Source organism: Notolepis coatsorum (genome assembly GCF_963971535.1).
Source record: "Notolepis coatsorum genome assembly, chromosome: 12".
Taxonomy (NCBI): Eukaryota; Metazoa; Chordata; class Actinopteri; order Aulopiformes; family Paralepididae; genus Notolepis; species Notolepis coatsorum.
Window position 1 is genome coordinate 13,359,662 of NC_140176.1, and position 22,355 is coordinate 13,382,016.

A 22,355-nucleotide genomic window follows, 5' to 3' on the forward strand; every position below is an offset into this window, starting at 1 on the left:
TGTCAGGAAGAGGCCTACAACGCATTGCTCAGCCCATAACTACTAGTTGTCCACATGTGTCATACAAAAGATAGTCACCATAGTTAAACCCCATTACAAAAAGTGCAGAATTGTTCACATTAACACAGTTACCACTATATACAACTCCGGTTCATTGCCCGGCAACTTATTTACAATAGTGCGTTCTTTTAGACCTGATATATTTACAGACACTGAAAGCACGTCTTACCCCTTTCAGCATTCCAGATAGTCTGGCGCGAAAGGGGAAGTGCAAGGGGAAATACGTCACTTCGGCAGGAAGTGACGACGGCTTCAAAATAAAAGACTATTAGAGTAAAAATAATAATAAACAATTAAAATAAAACGTTAGGGAGGGATCTTTGTGGAATACAACATTAGTATATTTTATATACCTGCTACATTTAGATCTAATCAAACCCAGCGTTAACAACGTAGGTTTGGTTTGTTTGGGAACTAGAGGGCACCCCACTCAAAATGTGATTCACACAAATGCATTGTTGAGCTCATCCATTACTTGTTAATTATACCTCTTGTTTACATCAGGGTCCCCCATTTTCAATTCATCATAACATACATGACATACAGATAGACAGTACTGCTACATCTATACATTTATGACATACCAGATTTACAAATACAGTACTGTTTGTGATACAATAAGTCTAAAAAAAGAGAGTATATACATTTGATGAAGAAACGACATCGAGGGGGGGGGGGGGAACTGTACATTGGAGGTGGTTGGTGGGGTGGGGGAGGGAGGGGAAACCATCTAATAACTTCATCCTTTTTTATTCATTTCCATAAAACCTCCACCTCCCGGCCTCGGCCCGCTTCTCTCTCGCTCTGTCTCTCTCTCGCGTGCGCTCTCGCTCTCTCTCTCTCCCTTCTCTTTCTCTCTCTCCCCCCCCTCTCTCTCCCTCTCTCTCTCCGACCAGAACGTTGCCCAAGAACTGCCAGGTGCTGCTGTTCTCCGCCACCTTGGAGGAGTCCGTGTGGAACTTGGCGCAGCGCACCGTGCCTGACCCCAACCTCATGGAGCTGCAGCGCAAGGAGGAGGCCCTGGACACCATCAAGCAGTACTACGTGCTGTGCAGCAGCAAGGAGAAGGTCCAGGCCCTGTGCAACATCTACGGTGCCATCACCATCGCCCAGGCCGTGGTCTTCTGCCACGTGAGTGTGACTGATCACCCCGCCCAGATGGAGGCGAGAGAGAGAGAGAGAGGGAGGAGGAGGAGGAGGTGGCGAGTAACAGAGTACGAGGGCAAGGTGTGTTGTCTTTTTTAAATAGTACTTTTCTTTCTTCTTCAATCTCTTATTATTCTCCAGTGTTTCCCATTAATTACCTAGACTGTGGCGGTCTAATTTGTCCCGCCACAGTTGTATAATGAAACGAAAATAATATTTTTTATAAAGAGAGATTGTAATTTCTTTATTCTTTCTTTCTTTTTTCTTTTTTAAATATAAAGTTTGCCAATAGGGATGTATCCGTAGTATCGGCAGTGGTTAGTAGTCGTAATAGTAATCCAGTATATATTTTTATTTATGGCGACGTCTACAATGACCTCATTGAGTCTCCAGGTAGACTAATGTTTATATTTAAGTGCAGTGGTCTATTCCCACCCCGCCGACACCACCCCGGGGCCAACCCACGCCAATCCTCTGTCCCTCCCCTCTCCTTTCCCCCCCCCCTCTCTCCCCCTTCTATAACATAGGGGTGGACGGTATGGTCTAAAATTTATATCACGGTATAATTTGAAGCATAGACTGTAACGGTATATATCACGGTATCATCGTTTTTGATTTTTTTTTTAATTTTATATAATTTTTTTTTTTTTTATAAAATATATATATTATATAATTAGACTTGTACTTGTATTATCTGCGAGACATCGCCACCACGCAACAAGCTCCACTGTCTGTGTGTACTCTAGTAGCCTCCAGCTACGGCCAGGATTCCCCGGAGCTGCACCTGGACCTATACTCGAGTAGCCTCGAGCAGAGCTATGGCCAGGATTCTCCGGCGCTGCACCTGGACCCTATTGTATTGGTATAACGTTAGCAAGCCCTCAGCTCGAATACGCATCGAATCAGTGTTTTTTTTTTTTTTATCCACTTTTTCTCCCATTTTTTCTATATTTTCTCCCATCCCAATTTCGTATCATCCAATTCAACCCTCCCCTGTCACGAACGCTGTTTCTTGCCTCCCACAAGCCGGCTGCAATGTGGTCTAAGTCATACATAGCACAAGTCCCCTCCGGTACTTGAGGTAACAGCAGTCGCATCTTTTCACCTGCGCAGCTCGATCTCTCAGTGTCGAGGAGTAACGCGTGGGAGGCTCACGCTGCCCCCGACACTTCCTGATTCCACTGCGCAGGCGCACCAACCGACTTGTAGGAGTCGCTTGTTCACAACGTTCGATCCCCACCCTTCAGTTTTCCCTCCCCGTAATACGGCCAATTAGGGCTGGGTGATATGGAAAAAAATCATATCGCGATAACTATATGATAATTTTATTTTATTTCTCGATATCGATAATTATCGAATTGTTATAAGTATAAAAAAAATTAATTGATGTATGTTTATTTTGCAGCAATTCTTTGTCATTGCCGCCATCTTTAGTGTTACATCCCCTCACACTCCAGTTCTCAGGCTGCAGCTGGTTTAAAAGCTAAAGTAAACCGGCTTCTCTGCTGGCTGTGGCTCCAGAGGAGTTGAACAGTTCTGGCTCTGCTAGTTTATTTTTGATCTTTTGGCGCTTTTTTGGTGGACAAACCACCGCACATGTGCACTGTGACTCGTGACTGGAGTCTAGTTCTGCTAGCACACATAGCCTACTGTGTAACCTTGTGTGGTGTGCCAGTGAAAGGGTTAACCTGCTGTTGTGTGGCAGTGAAAGGGTTAATCTTTGTTTGTTTGTTTATTTTATCGTTATATATGCCTATATTTGTGTACAGCACTTTGAGCTACATGACATGTATGAAAGGTGCTTTATAAATACTTACTTACTTACTTACTTACTTACTGTGTACAGACGGTTTCAAAATGTATTTTAAATTAGAAAGCAAACAAAATAAATGGACAAGAGAAAAATAAATCTGAATTTGGTCAGTATTGTCATTTGGACAAGCAAAGCCATTACTTTAAGTTGCAGGCAAGAAAGACAAGTCTGTCCACTGTCTCTGGTTTTAAAACTGCCCTGTTGCAGGTAAAAAAATTTTTTTTTAAAAAAAAATTAAAAAAAAAACGATTTTTCTTTAAATTTCGATATTCGATATCGATTATTAAAATATATCGCGATATTTATCGTTATATCGCCCAGCCCTACGGCCAATGTGTATTACTGCGGACGACCAGCTAAACTGAAAACAATGTGGAGAGCTGGATTCGAACACGCGAATCCTAGCGTCTCCACACTGGTGGCGAGTGCCTTGCCCACTACACCACCTAGCCGCCCCTACATCGAATCAGTGTTATAAGACATTGATATCACGAGCTATCTGTAGCTACTGCTAGCCGTATATATAACGTTAATACAACGCCTCAGTGAATTATTTAGTTCAATGGGACATTTCGTTTTGAACGGTGAACTAACTTGCGTTAACGTGAGCTAACAGGTAGCACACACGTCTCTCTCTACTAGACTTTGTGGAGCGTTTGTTGATGTCAGGAGCTATCGGTAGCTGGCCGACTAGATACCGTTCGGTTAGACAATGCCTCATCATGTATTAAACTAAAAGTGAATAGTTGACTGGGTCATTTTGTAACGGTAGCTAAGCTAACGTTAGCTCAGGGACAGCTCCCGACAGCTCCCGTGTCCCGTCCCACTAGACTACTAGACCCGTGTTTACATGCGTGCGGTAGGTGCTGGCACGCCCACTGCGCGAAGCCTCATAAATAACTTTTTCCAGTTCGCACATATCTATTATCTATGACTAATTCTATCTATTTTTAGGGGCAAATGCGAGTGAAATAGTCGCGCTGTGGTTACATGACGTCATTGCTATTTTAGAGCTGCACTACCGGTTACACGGTATAGTCAAAATCCATACCGTAGAGCAAATTCATACCGTTTATACCGTATACCGTTTATACCGTCCACCCCTACTATAACATTTAATACACAATATCTAACATATAATACGGTACTTTGTTTTATCATTAAAGAATATGCAATTTTTTTATCTTTAATAAATGAATAAATTGTCTTTCTTTGTTCATAGACAGTGTCGTACCACGCGGCCGATGCCCAGCGGGTGTGTGCGTGCGTCCGTGAGTTTTTGCGTGCTTGGGTTGCTTCATTGCGGGGGGGTTGTGTGTATGCATGGTTATTTTAAGCATTGTACCTAAAGCATTTAGTATTTTTTCAATGATATTAAAATCTTGAATCTTGACTACCGGTATTTAACCCTGGTCTTCTGCATGACAGGCGGGGACACTCGCCACTATACTAACTAGGACGCCCAGGTGCCACCGAGAGGAGGAGAACGAGGAGGAGGGATGGCATGGAGCAGGTATTAAGCATGGATTATATACCCGATAACATCGCATGTTTTAATCCTACTTCCCTGGTTTCTGGCTTTGGGAGAAAAGGCTCGCGTTCACAAATGTTGATGAAACCTTCCTAGACCATGGAAAGAACATAATTGGAATTCTTGATTTTGGTGATGTTCCCTTTTTAACACTTTCCGTGCCGGAGCTCGGTGCCCCGGAACCTCCTTGCGTGCCGCCCTTAACACTTTCAGAGCCCAAGCTTAATCTTGATTTACCGCTTGAATGCCCACCATCCACTTCAATGTTAGCGTTAATAACGCCTAATCTATGTTTTAAATTATGGCTATGTGTCTAATCTGCCCGTCGCTTATCAATGACTCGTTTTCCAGTCAACATTGTCGAAGCGGATTGTTTTTATCGGTTCATTTTTGTTTTATAGCATTTTGAAAAGCCCTCGTTTTCAAGGAAAATATAAATATTCCATGATGATCGCCCTTTTCTGGAATATTCTAGAATACACAAACGTTGTCATTTTTCGGCCTATTTATGAATCGTTTTCAAATAAACGCTAGATTATCGATAGTATATGTGTACGTATGCACGCTATATAGGCGATCTGAAAAATCGATTCTCTGATTTCCTCAAAGCGATCGCCCACACACACACACAGGGCGAACGCTGAGATCTCAGCGAATACAACTCTGATTATCCCAAGACTTGTAAAATAGATTCCTTACCTCAGATCAGATGATCTCCAAAAAGATCATTCCAATTCCTGATCGCCATTCCAAAAATCTATCGCTTTTATTGATCCAACGCTACATACTCTACATATGTATTCCACGCTGTTCTGAGGCTCCACAATAAATCCGATCGGCTCGGGTTACATGCCTGAGAAGTAAAATGTGGATTCCGGATTTATTTTTTCTCATCCATTTTCATTGAGTCCATTCCAAAAGGGTGCATTACCATCTGGGAGACGATAAGGGGCGGTTTTTTCACATCTGAGCTCCTACAGGGGCTGCATACCAACGGGAGACTCGGTTGATGAAATATGAATTCAGTTTGCTAATAAAAAAATTCAACGATAATTGTCGTTGTGGGCATATTTCATCAATCGAGCCTTAGGTTAGTGTTGCAGACTCTCCGAGCTCAATTGAGAAGATACCGCCCCCTATCATCTCTCCCTGTGTAACTGCACCCCATTACTTTAGACTGATGGGGGGGGGGGGGGGGGGGGGGGAAGCAGTTTCCTCATTTAACTTTTTCCGTCAAGCCAACTGAAGAATCCATTGTGATCGCCGGCCCGGAAAACGCATGGATTATGTATTTACAGTATGCAACGCTGAATCAATAAACGCAATCGATATTTGGAATGGCGATCAGGAATTGGAATAATCTTTTTGGATCACATCTGATCTGAGGTAAGGAATCTATTTTACCAGTCTTGGGATAATCAGAGCTTTTTTCACAGATATATCGGCGTTTGCCCTATGCGTGTGTGGCTGCGAGTGTGTGTGTGGCTGTGATCACTGATCAGGAAATGAGAGAATCGATATTTCAGCCCACTTCTATAGCGTGCATAAGTACACGTACTATCGATGATCTAGCGTTTATTTGAAAACTATTCATAAATGGGTCGAAAAATGACAACTTTTTGTGTATTCCAGTAAAGGGCGATTATCACGGAATCTATATATTTCCCTGAAACTTTCAAGAAAACGAGGGCTTTTCAAAATGCTATAAAACGGAAATGAACCGATTTAAAAAAAAAAAAAAAAAAAAAAAAAAAAAAAAATCCGTTTCGACAATGTTGACTGCAAACAAGTCATTGATAAACGACGGGCAGATTAGAGTGGGTGGTGGCATTTAACGGGGGTAAGGCGCACCGCATGGCTGGTAATCAAAGTGTTAATGCAGCTTCTAAGGGCGCGTTCACACCTACCCTGTTTGGTCCACTTTAAGTGGACCATGGTCCCTTTAGATCAATAGTCCGTTTGGTTTGTACAGGTGTGAACGCAAACCGAACTATATTGAGGACCAAACAACCGAACCATGGTCCTCTTGAAAAGTTGGGACTCGGTTCGTTTCAAAGTGGACCATGGTGCGTTTGCTGTTGGTGTGAACGCGCTCGAACTTTATATAGTACCTAATCTAGAGCAAATGAGTGACGGGCGCCTAGTGGCGGCGGTCGCGCGACCCAACTTCAGCGGCAAGTGACAGCTTGCGCGCGACCCAATTAAAATATGATATGTTCCAAACCGCCCCCTCAGGTCCTCTAGTGCGGACCTGCTCGAAGTGCCTACAATGAAATATAAAAAATATGGCGAAGCAGCCTTTTGTTTCTATGGGCCGACGGCGTGGAATAATCTCCCCTACATATAAAACAGGCAGCCTCTGTGGATAGCTTTAAAGCACAGCTCAAGACATATTTTTATACTCTTGCTTTTAGCTGATTTTAAAATGCCTGTTGTCATTTATGCTTTTTAGCTATTTTCTTAATCATGTTTTGCTGGTCTTAAAATCCTGCTTTTCTTTTCCTTACTTTTTTTCTTTTGCTTTATTGTAAAATGTTGTGTTTTTATTTCTTTGCTCTGTTAACACTTTGACTGCCGGGAACCGTCTTTAGACGTCTTTGCTGGCCATGCTAGTTTTTTTTTTTTGCATAATATTATACAAAATGATTTAATCTCTTCTATTTTTGTACAACAGGTCTTCTCAAACCCCAAGAACACTGTCCAAGGGTTAAAAAGATTTCATGGCAGACCAATTTCAGACCCGTATATCCAGCGTGTGAAATCCAACCTGGTGTTTGATCTTGTACAAATGCCCACTTTAAGGCTGAAGTCCGGTGGAACTGGCATCAAGGTAAGAGATGAATGTGAAACATCAACAACTGCATTCACGTAAAATAATAATATTGAGATTGATTTTTGAGATTAGTTTGAGTTGCCGGCCAATTGCCATGGCACATTGCATTTATGTTAGATCCACGGGAAGTTAAATATATTGTGTTATTTTGTGCTATGCCTATGTGACCGCTTTCCAATGCAAGTCATCTCTTTACCTTAAAGGTGCTGTAAGTGGTATTTATTTGTTAAAAGAAGTGATATAAAGGGAAGTGGAACATGGAACAGCCTTCCGGTCCCCTTAAGGGAATGTCCCACCCTGTCCGCGTGAATATTTTAGGCAACCAACTTGTGTTTAGCGTTTCTCTGATTGGCCAATACGCCCATGTGACCACGGCAGCGCGAGAGAGCGGCAGCGCGGAAATAGGCTGTCTATTGCCTCGCGCTGCAGCGCGGAAATAGGCTGTCTATTGCCATTCTCTAAGTCAAACTCTAACCTTAACCAGCTCCTTAACAGCGCCTAAACTTAACCCTTCTAACCTTAAGCAACTCCGAAACAATGCCTAACCTTAACCAACTCCGAAACAATGCTTAAAGTTATGCCTAAACTTAACGGTGAAAGAATGCGAATGCACGTTAACACTTTGAGTGCCGGGACCCGTCTTTAGACGTCTTTGCTGGCCATGCTAAAGTTGCCGGAGGAGGCGTTACGTCGTCCTTATATCAATATTTCAAAAATCTGCGATCGGATTCATATGTCCCCTCCGCTGGCCTGAGATCCACCAGCAGGACCCACTGAGCTCTCTGGCGGTTCAGGAGCGCCATCTGGTGGCCGATCGGCGCAATCGCCAAACAGGATGTTGAATAGAGGTTGTCATGACGACCGTAGTACTTCCGGGCGCTCGCTATGGGTCATGGGACTCTGGCTCGTCACGCTACACGGTGATCGATTGGCAATAACTCGATAAACAACATGATTTGGACGTATATACCATTATACAAGCTGGAGATGGACCGGGTACAAATATATCCCATAATGATAAGATTTCTACTCGGCGATGATCGCCCAACGGCGCGCGGAGACTGGGGTGAGTTTCAGCGTGTAACGTTACCGTCTTCGATACTAACTGCTATTATCAACATTTGACCCACATTAGATGATTGGTATAACGCTGCCCACGGAATTATAAACGCCCCCTCGCCCATCCGGTCAACATCAGATGACGTGTAGTAACTTCTAGAAGTACGTCTAGTTGGAATTTTTTATATCTCGCTGATTGCCATCAAACTGTGTTTCATCATCAATATAATGCATTTGGGGCTATATATCACGTTCTGGAGAAAGCTGCAGAAAGAGATGAAAACATACTTATACATTAGACCATACTTTACTATGAATATGTGAATGAAAAAGTTTAACGTTGCTACACAATGAACAATACATATAGGACTTTGAATGGGCCCTAATAATGGCAATGTAGCAATAGAATTTAAAAAGTTATAGCCCTGCAAAGAAGGGGACTTTCTCCATAGACAAATAGCGCTGGCAATCTATGGTATATCATGAATTTAACCTTAGGCAGCCAAAGTGTTAAGCACTTTGAGCTGCACTCCGTGTATGAAAGGTGCTATATAAATAAAGATTATTATTATTATTAAATGAATGACGAGGCGCGCGGACAGTCTTTCTTTCTCTACTCTCTAGTCGACTTGCGCCGTGCTCGTAATAGTATCTCTCTCATTACGCTGCCGGCAACTGTTTACGTTTGAGTGCTATAGTCCAATAGATGTGACTGTATGTCCTTTGTTTACAAATTAGATCCGCACCAAACGCAGACCAAAATCAAACAATGTATCATTTTCACATTTGGTCCACCAGAAAGTCCGGACTATCCCCGGACTTTCAGGTGTGATTTCAAGTGTTATTGAATGGCTACATTTGAAGACATTAACCCGATGCTTCTATTAAAAGATGAGAGCACTCCTTTGTAGAAAAGGGATTTAAAAGCAGGTTCTGATGGGAGACGAGGTGAAGAGAGGATAAAACTATTTGTCAGTTACACATTTTAAACAATTTAAGACCAAATTTGCCGGCAAGCTTAAACCCGCTCCGCGGTTCTTGCGGGCGGCGTGGTCTAATCGTGCGTGGGCCTCTGTAAACTTCAGGTTGTCTCGTGCTTCTCGAGGTCAGAGCAGCTCCAAGAACGAAGCTGTCACCATAGCAACGCAAATCATTGCGTTGGACTGTGCGGTCCCCCTGTCAGCGTTACCAAACCTTGGAGGTGCACACTCAGACCCTCCGCACTTTCAGTCATGACATATTGGCTGCCCTAGGCAGGATTTTATCTGGCGCTCCCTTGCATCACAGTTTATTCACTACCAATAATATACTGTAGAATATCCTGTTAACGTTTGAAAGCCCTTATAATGATCCGTCCATATAATGAATGAGCCATTGTAAAACAAAACACAACTTTTCCATGGGATTGTTATAAACGTTGGACCTGTACTATAGATAAGACTTCAGTATTTCGAAATAACTAGTAGTATTAGTAAAAAAAAAAAATTTTTTGTTGCCCCCTCTGGGTGGTGGTGCCCTTATTTCCATGCTGTGAATAACATGCAAACTGTCTTCAGCAGGTCCTGGCCTCCGTCTTCGAAGTGGCCGGCCTGCTGGCTGCGTTCCTGACCGCCGTCTTCACCGTATCCGGCCTGCTGGCCGCGTTGCTTCTCTGGGTCGGCAGGAGCTGCTACCGCGGCGTGAAGGTGCGCCGGGAGCAGGACCGGCTGAGGATTCAGAACCCCTGTCGCAGCCAGCCGTGCGGCTGCGTTATCCTGGACTGTGGGCACGTGTCGATATCAAGGCCTAGGTTGATTGGATCAACACCGGGGTTCGTTCAGACGTCTCTGAGGTTATCATCGGTAAATCTATATCGGGGAATGCAAATACCTTATTAGGTGAATTGGCCCTACCCTTAGGAGTCACGCTGGAGCTTTGAACCCGTCGGCGGACAACAAAAGAAATTCGAATCCCTCTTAAATACTCAAAAAGGACATCTTTTCAGAAATCGATAAAAATAGAAAAATTGCTATTTCTAGTGCTTTTACATGTAAGGTATAGGTCCCCCAACTTGCTAAACCTATTACGACTTGTAAATACGTTTAATTCTTGCTAGATGGTATGCTTGTAATAATCTCCATTTGCGATAAAAACTACATCGCGCGTCACATCCATGGACGCGCGCACACACCAACAGCGCATAGGTGTTAATCACTGAGTGATCTAATATGCATATTCTTCAGCGCGAGAGGGGGGGGGGGGTTGTGTTTCTCACTGTCTGTCGTTGATAATATAATCTGGTCCTGCATTATTATTATTATTATTATTATCATTCTCTCTCGAATACACGGGACCCGACAGAACGTTAATTTATGTATTAAAAGTAGTCTTATGCTTTTCATCCTCGCCTGTGTATATACCCACGTCGCGCTAAAACAACATAAACTACTGTATGGCAGACAGAGTGCGTGTGTGTACGAGTTATGAGTTATCTCGCAGTTCATTCAAGCGCGCATCACGGTCATGACAGCTCTCTAGAGTAGAACGGTGCGCTCACAGGGGCGTAGCTGGAGATTCTGGGCCCCATGAAAGAAACAATTTGTGGGCCCCCCAATCTATTAAAAAATGTGGGGCCCCCAATCTATAAAAAAATTTGGGGCATTTGCTGGGCCCTTGGAATCATCCTAACCCCCCCCCCCCCCCCCCCCCCAGCTACTCCCCTGCACACACACACACACACACACTCTCTCTCAATCTCTCAAACAGAGAAATCAAAAGAAATCAGTACATGTGTGTAAAAAAACGAATTAATAATATAATTATTATAAATGTCGCTCTCTCTCTCTCTCTCTTTCTCTTGAAATCTACAGTTACACATTGCTGTATTTAGTGAGGTAAATGAGTACAAGACATGTTTCACAGACACACATACACACACACACACATACAGACAGACACACACACACATTTACACATTTACACATTACATTTACATCTAGTCTAGTTTGCTTATTTTTTTTTGATATGGTACAGTACTGTAAATACAGACACAGACACACACACACAGAAACACACACACACAGGCTAAGCCTCCTGCTGGGTCCATTCACTGGAATGACTGGGCCTTTGCTCCAGGTGTGAAATGGTTCTAGTGACAATGATCACATTGAATTCTGGGAGTGTAGTTCTCTCATCAGATAGCTGAATGAACTTGGATCTACTTCAAGTCCTATACTGAAAAGGTGTTAGGATTTTACCAGAATGTTTGATAGGACATTGATTGAAAACTATAGTCTCAAATTTGACAATTGATGGCTTATTTTGAAGGTATGAATCTGTAATTTTATATTATGTAACAAAAAAAAAGGGGGAAATTCTCAGGAGGAGGAGCTCTTTAGGTTAGACTCCGCAGATTTTTCTGTTGGTGTGTTGGCTCAAAATGTTTAGCTAAAATTACCACATTTTTCTCCCCCTCCCTAGGTCTTGGGTTTATGGGGCCTTGCAGTTTAAATGTTCTGTCCAATGTTGCAGCATTTCCTTCGCTGTCCCCGCGGTCCAGTGGACATTATCGTTCTCTGTTTTAAACGGGTGTTCTGGCAATGGTGGTATATGGGACACTCTAGATCTAATGTGCCGGTTGATGCTTTGTAAATGAGTTTGTTCCTCCATTTTCAGGGATTTTGAAAAGTTTATTTGTGGTATCCAGATTTCCGCATAGGGGAATTTTGCCTTTGCTTCTCTAATTGTTCCTTGCAGCTGTTTGACCGCCGTTTCTCGAATTTTCTGCGTTCTGTTGTTGATGCCAAATGATAGGATAATCTTCTCTACCGTGACCCTTGTGGTAGCCTTAGTTATAATTGCTTGTGCATGTCTAAACGTGGCGCCTGGGTAACTGTCTATCTGTAGATCCCTCAAATTGAATTCTGGTGTTCTGGCCAGATTAGAGTCTCCTATGATAAGCCACTTTGAACGAACCCCTAATCCCCAGTCCACCATTTTTCTCAGTGTGTTCATATGTCTGGTAGGTCTGTTAACATGTGATATGTGCGTTGCTATTGCAGGGGAGGGAACTTGGGGATCCCTCTGAAGGAAAGCGTCAATGCTACTAGTGGATCTGCAGGTACGTGGAAGGAGGGTGTCAATGCTATTAGTGGGTCTGCAGGTACGTGGTATGGATGGTGCCAGTGCAGGAGAGGTAACTTGGGGACTCCTCTGAGTGAACGCACTAATACTAGTCTGTAGTTCAAGTTTCAAGTTTCTTTAATAGTTGTCATACAGAAGTACAGAATACTTTTATACAAAATGCTTCTAACTGTTACGCTCCAGAGACTGTGCAAGACAAGATAAGTATGAAATAAAATAACATAGTAAAATTAGAAGTAAAAAAAATGAGGTCACAGTGTTCAGTTTAGACATATGTACAATGTTCGATGCAGAATAGACGTAGTTACCATACAATATACAATACTGTGCAGTGTACTAATATACAATACTATATAGTGCAAGGCAGAAATGGGACGAGGTGCAATTTAGGTACAATTCACAGTAGGTGTACGAGTTGTAGTGCAAATCCTTTATCAATAAATATAAAGTGTAAAGTGTGTTTGTGTGATCTAAAGTGTGGAGAGTGGGTGCTGCAGTGTGTTGTTTGTTTGAGTGAGTGTGTGCGTGTGGGTGTGTGTGCTGTGTGCATTTGATGGTTGTTGCATAGTGTTTATTGTTTGTTTAGCAGCCTGATGGCCTGGGGATAGAAGCTTCTTCTGAGTCTTTCTGTGCTCGCCTTAAGACTCCGGTATCGCTTGCCTGACCGCAGCAGTTCAAAGAGGCAGTTGTTCGGGTGGCTCGAGTCCTTAATAATTCTCTTAGCCTTCCCCTTGCACCGCTTGTTGTAAATGTTCTGGAGGGTGGGAAGCCCCCCTCCAATTGTGCGTTCGGCTTAACGTGTCACTCTTTGTAGTCTGCTACGGTCTTGTGCAGTGCTATTCCCAAACCAGGAGGTGATGTTGCCGGTCAGGATGCTCTCTATTGTACATGAGTAGAAGTTCCTAAGGATCTTCTGACTGACTTGGAACTTCCTTAGGCGCCTGAGGAAGTAGAGGCGTTGTCGTGCCTTCTTCACAACACTGTCAATGTGTGTGGTCCATGTCAAGTCCTCGGATATGTGGGCTCCGAGGTACTTGAAACTGTTCACTCTCTCAACCGGTGCCCCGTCGATGCTGAGGGGGCTGTAGTCCTTGACCCCCGACCTCCTGAAGTCCACAATCATCTCTTTTGTTTTGCTGACGTTCAGGGAGAGGCAGTTCTCCTGACACCACTGTGACAGGTTCTCTACCTCTTCCAGGTAGGCCCTTTCGTCGTTGGCAGAGATCAGGCCCACCACTACTGTGTCATCAGCAAATTTGATGATGGTGTTGTTGTTCCGCTGTGCTACGCAGTCGTGTGTACAGGGAGTAGAGGAGGGGGCTCAGAACACAGCCCTGGGGGGCCCCTATGTTGAGCGTGATGGATGAGGAGGTGCAGTTGCCGGCTCTTACCACCTGGGGTCTGCCCGTCAGGAAGTCCAAGACCCACTGGCAGAGGTCATAGTTCAAGCCCAGGTCCCTGAGCTTGGCTATGAGTTTGGAGGGGACTATGGTATTGAATGCTGAGCTGTAGTCGATGAACAGCATTCTCACATAGTTCCCCTGCCTCTTGTCCAGGTGTGATGCTGCTGTGTGCAGCACATGGGCTATGGCGTCCTCCGTGGACCTGTTGGGGCGATATGCAAATTGCAGAGGGTCCAGGTTGATGGGGAGGGAGGAACAGATGTAGCCCTTCACTAGCTTCTCAAAGCACTTCATGGCTATGGAGGTGAGGGCTACAGGGCGGTAGTCGTTGAGGCAAGCGGGCGTAGATTTTTTGGGTACAGGGATGATGGTGGACTTCTTCAGACAGGTGGGGATGACAGCCTGTTCCAAGGACAGGTTGAAGATGTCAGTGAATACCGGGGCCAGTTGGTCGGCACAGACTTTTAGGACGCGGCCGGGGATGCCGTCCGGTCCTGCTGCCTTCCTGATATTCACTTTTTTAAAGATCCGTCTCACCTCATGCTCTGTTACCCTGAACACTGAGTCTCCATCAGCAGACCCCCCCCCCCCCCCCCATTGCCGTGGTTTGTAGGCTGGTGTTGTTATTCACAGCCTCAAACCTCGCATAGAAGGAATTGAGATCATTTGCTAAGGAGATGTCACTGTTCAGTTTGAGGGGGGTGCCTTTGTAGTCTGTCATTGTTCTGAGGCCCTGCCGCATGCCTCTAGAGTCAGCCTGTTCAAACTGAAGTTCAACTTTATCCCTGTAACGCCGTTTTGCTTCTATTACTGCTCTCCTGACGTTGTATCTTGCCATCTTGTGTTCTTCCATGTTGCCTGTCACCAGCCCGGTGTTGTATGCTGATGTGCACACTTTCAGAGCCTCACGGACGGATTTGTCTACCCAGGGCTTTTGATTTGGGTAGATTTTAATTTTGGTGGAGGGGATTGTTTCTTCTACCAGAGTACAGACATAGTCAATCACCGTTTCGGTGTATTTGTTAATATTGGCTGTGTTATCACGGAATACACTCCAGTCTGTGCATTCAAGTGCAGCTTGGAGTGACTCCTCTGACGTCACGGCCCAACGCTTAACCTCTTGCGAGACCACCGGCGTTCGCTTGAGACTTTGTTTGTACTTTGGCAAAAGAAAGATGGCGGCGTGATCGCTTTTACCGAATGGACTAAGGCTATGGTTAGACTAGTGTATTCCTGGCGTTTTTTTATACGTTTTTGACGACGTTTCATGTCCTATCTACACAGAAATGCGTTTTTTGGCGTTTTTTTGTGGATACGGCTGAAAGCAAAATTGTGTTTGCGTTTGGAGATACGCAAAAAAAACGCTTCGACAACAGCGTGTAGTCTGCATGAGCCGTTGTTGCGAAAACGCCCATGCGCAGTAGATACCATCTGCGTGCCCTTCCTGTGTACAGTGTGTGTTTGGGACAGAGCTCCGTGTCCCAAATAGCTTCAGCTACCATGTGTTGTCAAGTTATTGTTATAAGGACCCCAGTCCAAGCTACAACAGTCTGCATTCCCTTAACAATTGTTTGTATTGAGCCGTATTGTATTGTACCCATATGCAATATGTTAAATAAAGTTTACATCCATTCATTCTGCTAGCATTACCGATTGCATGAGCAGCTGGCTAACGTGAGCTATCAGGATTCAGACCCTGTTAGCTCAGAGTTCCTCTTTCAACTTAAGAAGCATTAAACAAAATGGCCCAGTCATCTATTCACCTTTGTTTAATACACACAGCGTTGTCTCTAATGTTATCTAACTACTGATAGCTCGCGATATCATCAGTTTTGATGCTGGCTAAGTAGCGTGAGCTAACGTTAGCTTCTAGCCACAATGCTATATTGTTATAATGGCATACTCCATTGACGTTAGCATGCAGCTAACAATGCTACAATGCTACCGATCGTTTTTTAGCCTAAACTATCCGCTCTTGGTGGTCACTTGTGTTGATGTTAGTTTTGTTTCATCAACAAATGACAGGCAGAACACACAGTGAATGTATCCGTTTTGTTTATTGCACTTTTATTAGGCTTTGCTGAAAAATTATTGCTGCATTGAGTAAAGCAAGATGGTGGCGCGGCATAGGCGCCTGCCTTATTGACATTTTCTTTTGCTGGAGCTTCCACCAGGAAGTGTATTGGCACATTTGTTCTGATTGGTTGAAATTGCCTTCATGTTTGCCACCTACTGCCACCTACTGCTTTGGCAGTGTACTACATCAGTGTGCTTGGCTGACAAAAACGAAAAAAAAAACTAAAGTGTGACTCGAGGCGCATGACGTCGCGGCGATATGCGGCGATACGTATAAGAAAACAATACGAAGATGATACGAAAGGTGTAACCTCAGCCTAAGAGAGGCCCACACATGCACGTGCACACACACACACGCACGCACGCACACACACACTGGGTAACAGCCAGTGATGTGTCCTGACATGTCACCTGAGTGGTCACATAGGTGTTGGTCTGTTTATTTTAGGGTTACACACTGCTTCTCATTTTACCCTGTCAGCGTTTTCATTGGGACTGTTCCAGTTTGATCACCAAAGCGTAAAGGGAAACACTGGTCACTGACATGATGGAGTCCAACATGTTATTTCCACAGCCTGGTCAAGTTAAACCAGAGAAGACTCCGACTTGTGACGTCATCAGGTATAAAGTCTGGAGCTGCTCCATAGACAATGAATGGGAGACTGATTTTGTGGATCCACTGAATGTTTGTCTTCTTTTTTTTTTTACCCAAATGAGCTTTATATACTATAGTAGTGTTCTCAGTTCAGAAACAGAATATGTACCTGTATACTGTTATATTTTAAAGGAGCCAAGACGGTGAACTGTAGAAATTCAGATAGTAGTTTATTTTCTGTAGCCACATAAAGTATCCTCAGTTTACAATCAAGTGTAACACAAGCTTCTGGCCAGAAAGTGAGAAAAAGCTCTCGTCAGACATACAATTAAATACACCAGCTTGGAATGACAAATGAAAACAAAGATGGGTTCAGGGGTTTAGTCGTGTCTGACACAAGACTGGAGAGTGGAGACAAGGACAAAAATGGTTTTCCCGGGAATATGTCGTATCTAAGTCGAGCTGTCCTGGGCCTTGAGTTGTTGTTTAAAGAACACTGTGTTCGAATGTTTGCCCTATTGCCTGAGTAGCTGTACACTAGTCAAACTCAGGGGCGTATCTAGACCCAGCACTTCAGTAGGGCACAGAAGGGCACCAACAACTACGAAGCGGGAGCGCGTAGCGCGACCGCGGAAAAAATTTGGCCGGTTTTGGCCGGTTTGTGGGCGAAAATGGGTGGATTTTGTAACTATTTTTTTTTAACTTTATTTCGGTTTTATGGTTAGGTTAGGGTTATGTTATTTAATTATTTTGGGGAGCCAGCCCCCCAAACTCCTGAAATGCATAGAAATCTATGAAATAAATAAAACAATCTGACATTTATATTAATTAAAAAGAGCTAGCCACCCAAACCCCTAAAATACATAGAAATCTATGCATTTTGGAACAGTTACTATATATATAGTCAATAAAGCATTTAGTCATACTTAAAGTTTAAAGTGCTTTACTTGCATTGAACATTGCATTGAACATTGAACATTGAGGAGACATCATTAGAAAGCACAATGTATGTTTCCATAGTTACGCAGATGACACACAATTGTACATCTCCGCTGAACCAAATGATCACACAGCTATAAACTTCATTTCCGCCTGTCTCTTAGCAATAAACAAATGGATGACGAACAACTTCCTAAAATTAAATGAGGGCAAAACTGAAATCCTACTAGTCGGTCCTATAACAAAAAGAGAAATGTTACAGAGCAATATGGGGCAACTTACTCCTTGGATCAAACCCGAAGTTACAAGTAAGTGATCATCTACTACTGGTCTATTGAAGGTTCCAAGCCACAGTCTAAAGAAAATCAGGGATGCAGCCTTTGCTAACTATGCACCAAAGTTATGGAACACACTACCTATGGACATTAGGGAAGCTAGATCTCTTAATATTTTCAGAAATAAGCTAAAAACGTACCTCTTCACCATAGCCTTCTAATACACCCCGCTGTTGATTGTACTGTAGCACTATTTTACTCTGGCCATTCTATTGCATAATTTTACTATCTATTCTACTATTCTATTATTGCACTGTATTATTGGTGTGCAAACCAGTCAACTTACAAAAAAGAGCCTGTTGGAGGATTTCAACAAGATAAATGCAGTGCAAAATATTTCACTATAATATTTCAAAGCGAAGTAAAAAATATTATAATAATTATTTGATCATGTTAAATGATCATTTGATCATGTTAAAAAAGGGAAAATAAAAAACATTTGTTAAAAAAAAAAAAAAAAAAAAAACTTTTTATTTATTTTTTCATCACTGGGGCACAGATGATCATCACTAGGGCACGTGCCCTAGTGATAGTGGTCTAAATACGCCTCTGGTTAAACTATATTAACTAGTCGAGGCTGTACAGAGAATATGTATTTAAACAGAGCTATGAACATGCCCAGTAAGCTGTACAAATTATATAATAGGATGACACATATATTTTCTATAAAAACAAGCAATTCAGAAAGTATACTAAATTTGTGTTGAAGTGAAACCACTTAAATTGTACTTAGTGTGACAAAATGAAAACAAAGATGGGTTTCGTATCTGACACAAGATTGATATGAAACAAAAGACAACAAAGAAAAAGACAAGATGACATATTCTGAACATATGACATGTCTAAATGTCCATAACAATACTCCTGGGAGGCCTCAGTGTCATATTTACCTAGGGAGCAGCATCAGATACCTGATCACATCACACATTTGAGTTCCAGCACTCTTGGGAGAGAGTTGTTCATATTCACTAATATTTACAAAAATTGGGCGTCGTAGGTCCCCTTTATTATTATTATAATTTCACTACCACACTACAGAAGGATAACCCTTTACTATCACACTACAGACGGTTAACCGTCTGTAGTGTGATAGTAAAGGGTTAACCTTCTGTAGTGTGGTAGTGAAAGGGTTAACCCTTTGTGTCGTGTGGCCGGAAAAGGGTTGACCTTCTGTATTGTCGTAGTGAAAGGGTTAACCGTTTGGTAGTGTGGCAGTGAAAGGGATAATAGTACGGCGTTAATACTAGTAACTACTGAAAACGCTGCTCTCTGCTGTGGTTTCCAATTCTAGGATTGCTTCACAAAGTCACCGAATGCCAACAACCTCAACAAGTCTGAGTGACACCGGTTCCTGACAGGCAGCGAGCGAGCAAACTGGAGACGAAATCGCGCGCGACACTGTCCTGATATGACGCGGCGCTTGTCCGAGTGTGTCTGTGTGTGTGTATTTACCTGGAAGCACACGGGGGAAGCAGCCTGCGATTCTCGACCAATAAAAAGTGTTTAGGGGCGGGACTCGGCCGCGTAATCGCTCAACTAGAGACACAGCGAGCGGATATTTGAGGGGGGAGCGACATCGCCGCTCAGTTCGCTGTCGCTCGCGGTAGGTCAGGATAGTCTGATTGAAACGAATACATTTTAATCATTTTCGCAATCACGCTCGCTCGCGTCGCTGCCTGTCAGGAAGGGGTGTGAGTCTCTAATCACAATAACCAAACGGAGCAGTCGTCTCTAATCCTCGTCGCCAGCACAGGGATCCGAGGAATGACCCGCTGATTGACTCCTCATTTCCCAATCAGTGGCTGCCTGCAGCCAAGCGTTAGCCTCTTATCTCTCCTCCCTCTGCTCTCACACCGACACGAGTGCTCCGACACGACGAGCTGTCTATCAAATATTAATGGTAGCGTTTGATGAGAGGCAAACACAGGAGGAGAGCAGCGGGGTGGCAACTTGTGTTCTTCCCTATGTTTCATTTAGCCTGTCTATTACTCTGAGAATCACGACAACAGGAAAAGGAGGGTTAAAGGACATTTATTGTTGGCCATTTTAGGGACAGTTACAGTAAAAGCGTAGGCAAGGAGGGCCAAGGACAGGACCAAAATTAAAATAATTAATTGTTAACACTTTCCGTGCCAGCCGTGCCAGTCCTAGATACCCCGTTGAGTGCCAACGCTCTATTCAATGACAGAGCGCTCACATTTGTGAACGCATAAACTATATCTTAAATTATGGCTATGTGTCTAATACGGCCGTCGCTTATCAATGACTTGTTTGCAGTCAACATTGTCGAAACGCATTGTTTTTTAATCGGTTCATTTCCGTTTTATACCATTTTGAAAAACGCACGTTTTTTGAAACGTTCACAAAGAAAAAAATAATTCTGCACAAATCACGCTTTACTGTAATACACAAAACACGTTGTAATTTTTTGGCCTATTTATGAATCGTTTTCAAATAAACGCTAGATTATCGATAGTATATGTGTACTTATGCACGCTATAGAAGCGGGCTGAAAAATCGATTATCTTATTTCCTGATCAGCACGCACACACTCACAGCCACACACACATATGGGACACGTTGATATATAGGTGAAAACGGCTCTGATTATCCCAAGACTGGTAAAATAGATTCCTTACCTCAGATCAGATGTTCTCCAAAAATATTATTCCAATTCCTGATCGCTATTCCAAATATCGATCGCGTTTATTGATCCAACGCTGGGTGATCGAAAGACATATTCCACGCTGTTCTGATGGTGGGCGATGACTGCAATAGGCTCGGATTACATGCCTGACAAGTAAAATGTGGAATCCGGACTCTTTTTTCCCCAACCATTTCATTCAGTCCAATCCAATGGGGTGCAATACCATCCGGAGAGACGATAGGGGCGGTATTTTCCCTGTTCGAGCTCAGACAGATCCCCACTGGTAACGTGAGGCTAGATTGATGAAAAATGAATGGAAATCGATAATAAAAAAAATAACGATTAAAAACTAGATTTCTCGTCGGTTGGCATGAACTAACGAGAATTCTCGTCGCTGGCACTCAAAGTGTTAAGGAATTCTAAAACCTTCTCCAGGACCCTGGGCAACTCCAGAACAAGCTATTGAACTCTCTTTTGTAAGGTTAATGGCTGACACAATACTGCTTATTTGTGTATTGTTTTGATTAGCCGCTTTTCCTCAATCAAAAAGAATGCCAGAGCAGTTCCTGTAGTGTAGTGGTTATCACGTTCGCCTCACACCCTTAAGGTCCCCGGTTCGAAACCGGGTGGGAACTAGCATTTCGTTTCCTACAAAAGAAACTAAAAAGAGAAATGTCAATTCAAGCAAGTGGGCTGAGTTCCAATTGTTTACAATGGACATTTCTTGCACGTTTGCACTACATTAGATATTTGTCATTTGTGTTCTTCCTTATGTTTCATTTAGCCTGTCTATTACTCTGAGAATCACGACAACAGAAAAAGGAGGATTAGGCGACGTGTCCACAGCCAGCTTTTTATGAGTTGCCAGCTCCTTTCTGTCATTAATTTCTATGCTAAAGACGCGACAGGCGCGCTCCTTTTCCCAGCGCCGCGCCTCGCGTTTTAGCGCTCTCGGCGGCTAGCGTTTTTGGGCGGAGCGCTCCCAGCGCATAAAGTTGAAAATAGTTCAACTTTTGGAGAGGAGCGCCGCTCATCAAGGTCACTTTTTTCGACCGAACAATCAAAATCGAGCAAGTGGCGGAGCCGTGGGAGTCACGAGACGCTCTGGAAACGCTCTGAGCATGCATAGTTTTGATTTTCAAAGCGGTCCGTCTTGAAAAAAACATCAACTGTGGACACGTCGCCTTAAAGGACATTTATTGTTGGACATTTTATGAACCGTTACAGTAAAATCTTAGGCAAGAAGGGCCAAGGACAGGACCAAAATTTTATTAATGAATTGTTAAGGAATTCTAAAACCTTCTCCAGGACCCTGGGCAACTCCAGAACAAGCTATTGAACTATCTTTTGTAAGGTTAATCGCTGACACAATACTGCTTATTTCGTGTATTGTTTTGATAAGCCGCTTTTTTCTCAATCAAAAACAATGCCAGTGCAGTTCCTGTAGTGTAGTGGTGATCACGTTCGACCTAACACGCGAAAGGTCCCCGGTTCGAAACCGGGCGGGAACTAGCATTTCGTTTGCTACAAAAGAAACTGAAAAGGGAAAAGTCAATTCAAACTCTATCAAGCAAGCGGCCTTTCTTGCACATTTCACTAGATATTTATCATTTGTGTTCTTCCTCATGTTTCATTTAGCCTGTCTATTACTCTGAGAATCACGACAACAGGAAAAGGAGGGTTAAAGGACATTTATTGTTGGCCATTTTAGGGACAGTTACAGTAAAAGCGTAGGCAAGGAGGGCCAAGGACAGGACCAAAATTAAAATAATTAATTGTTAACACTTTCCGTGCCA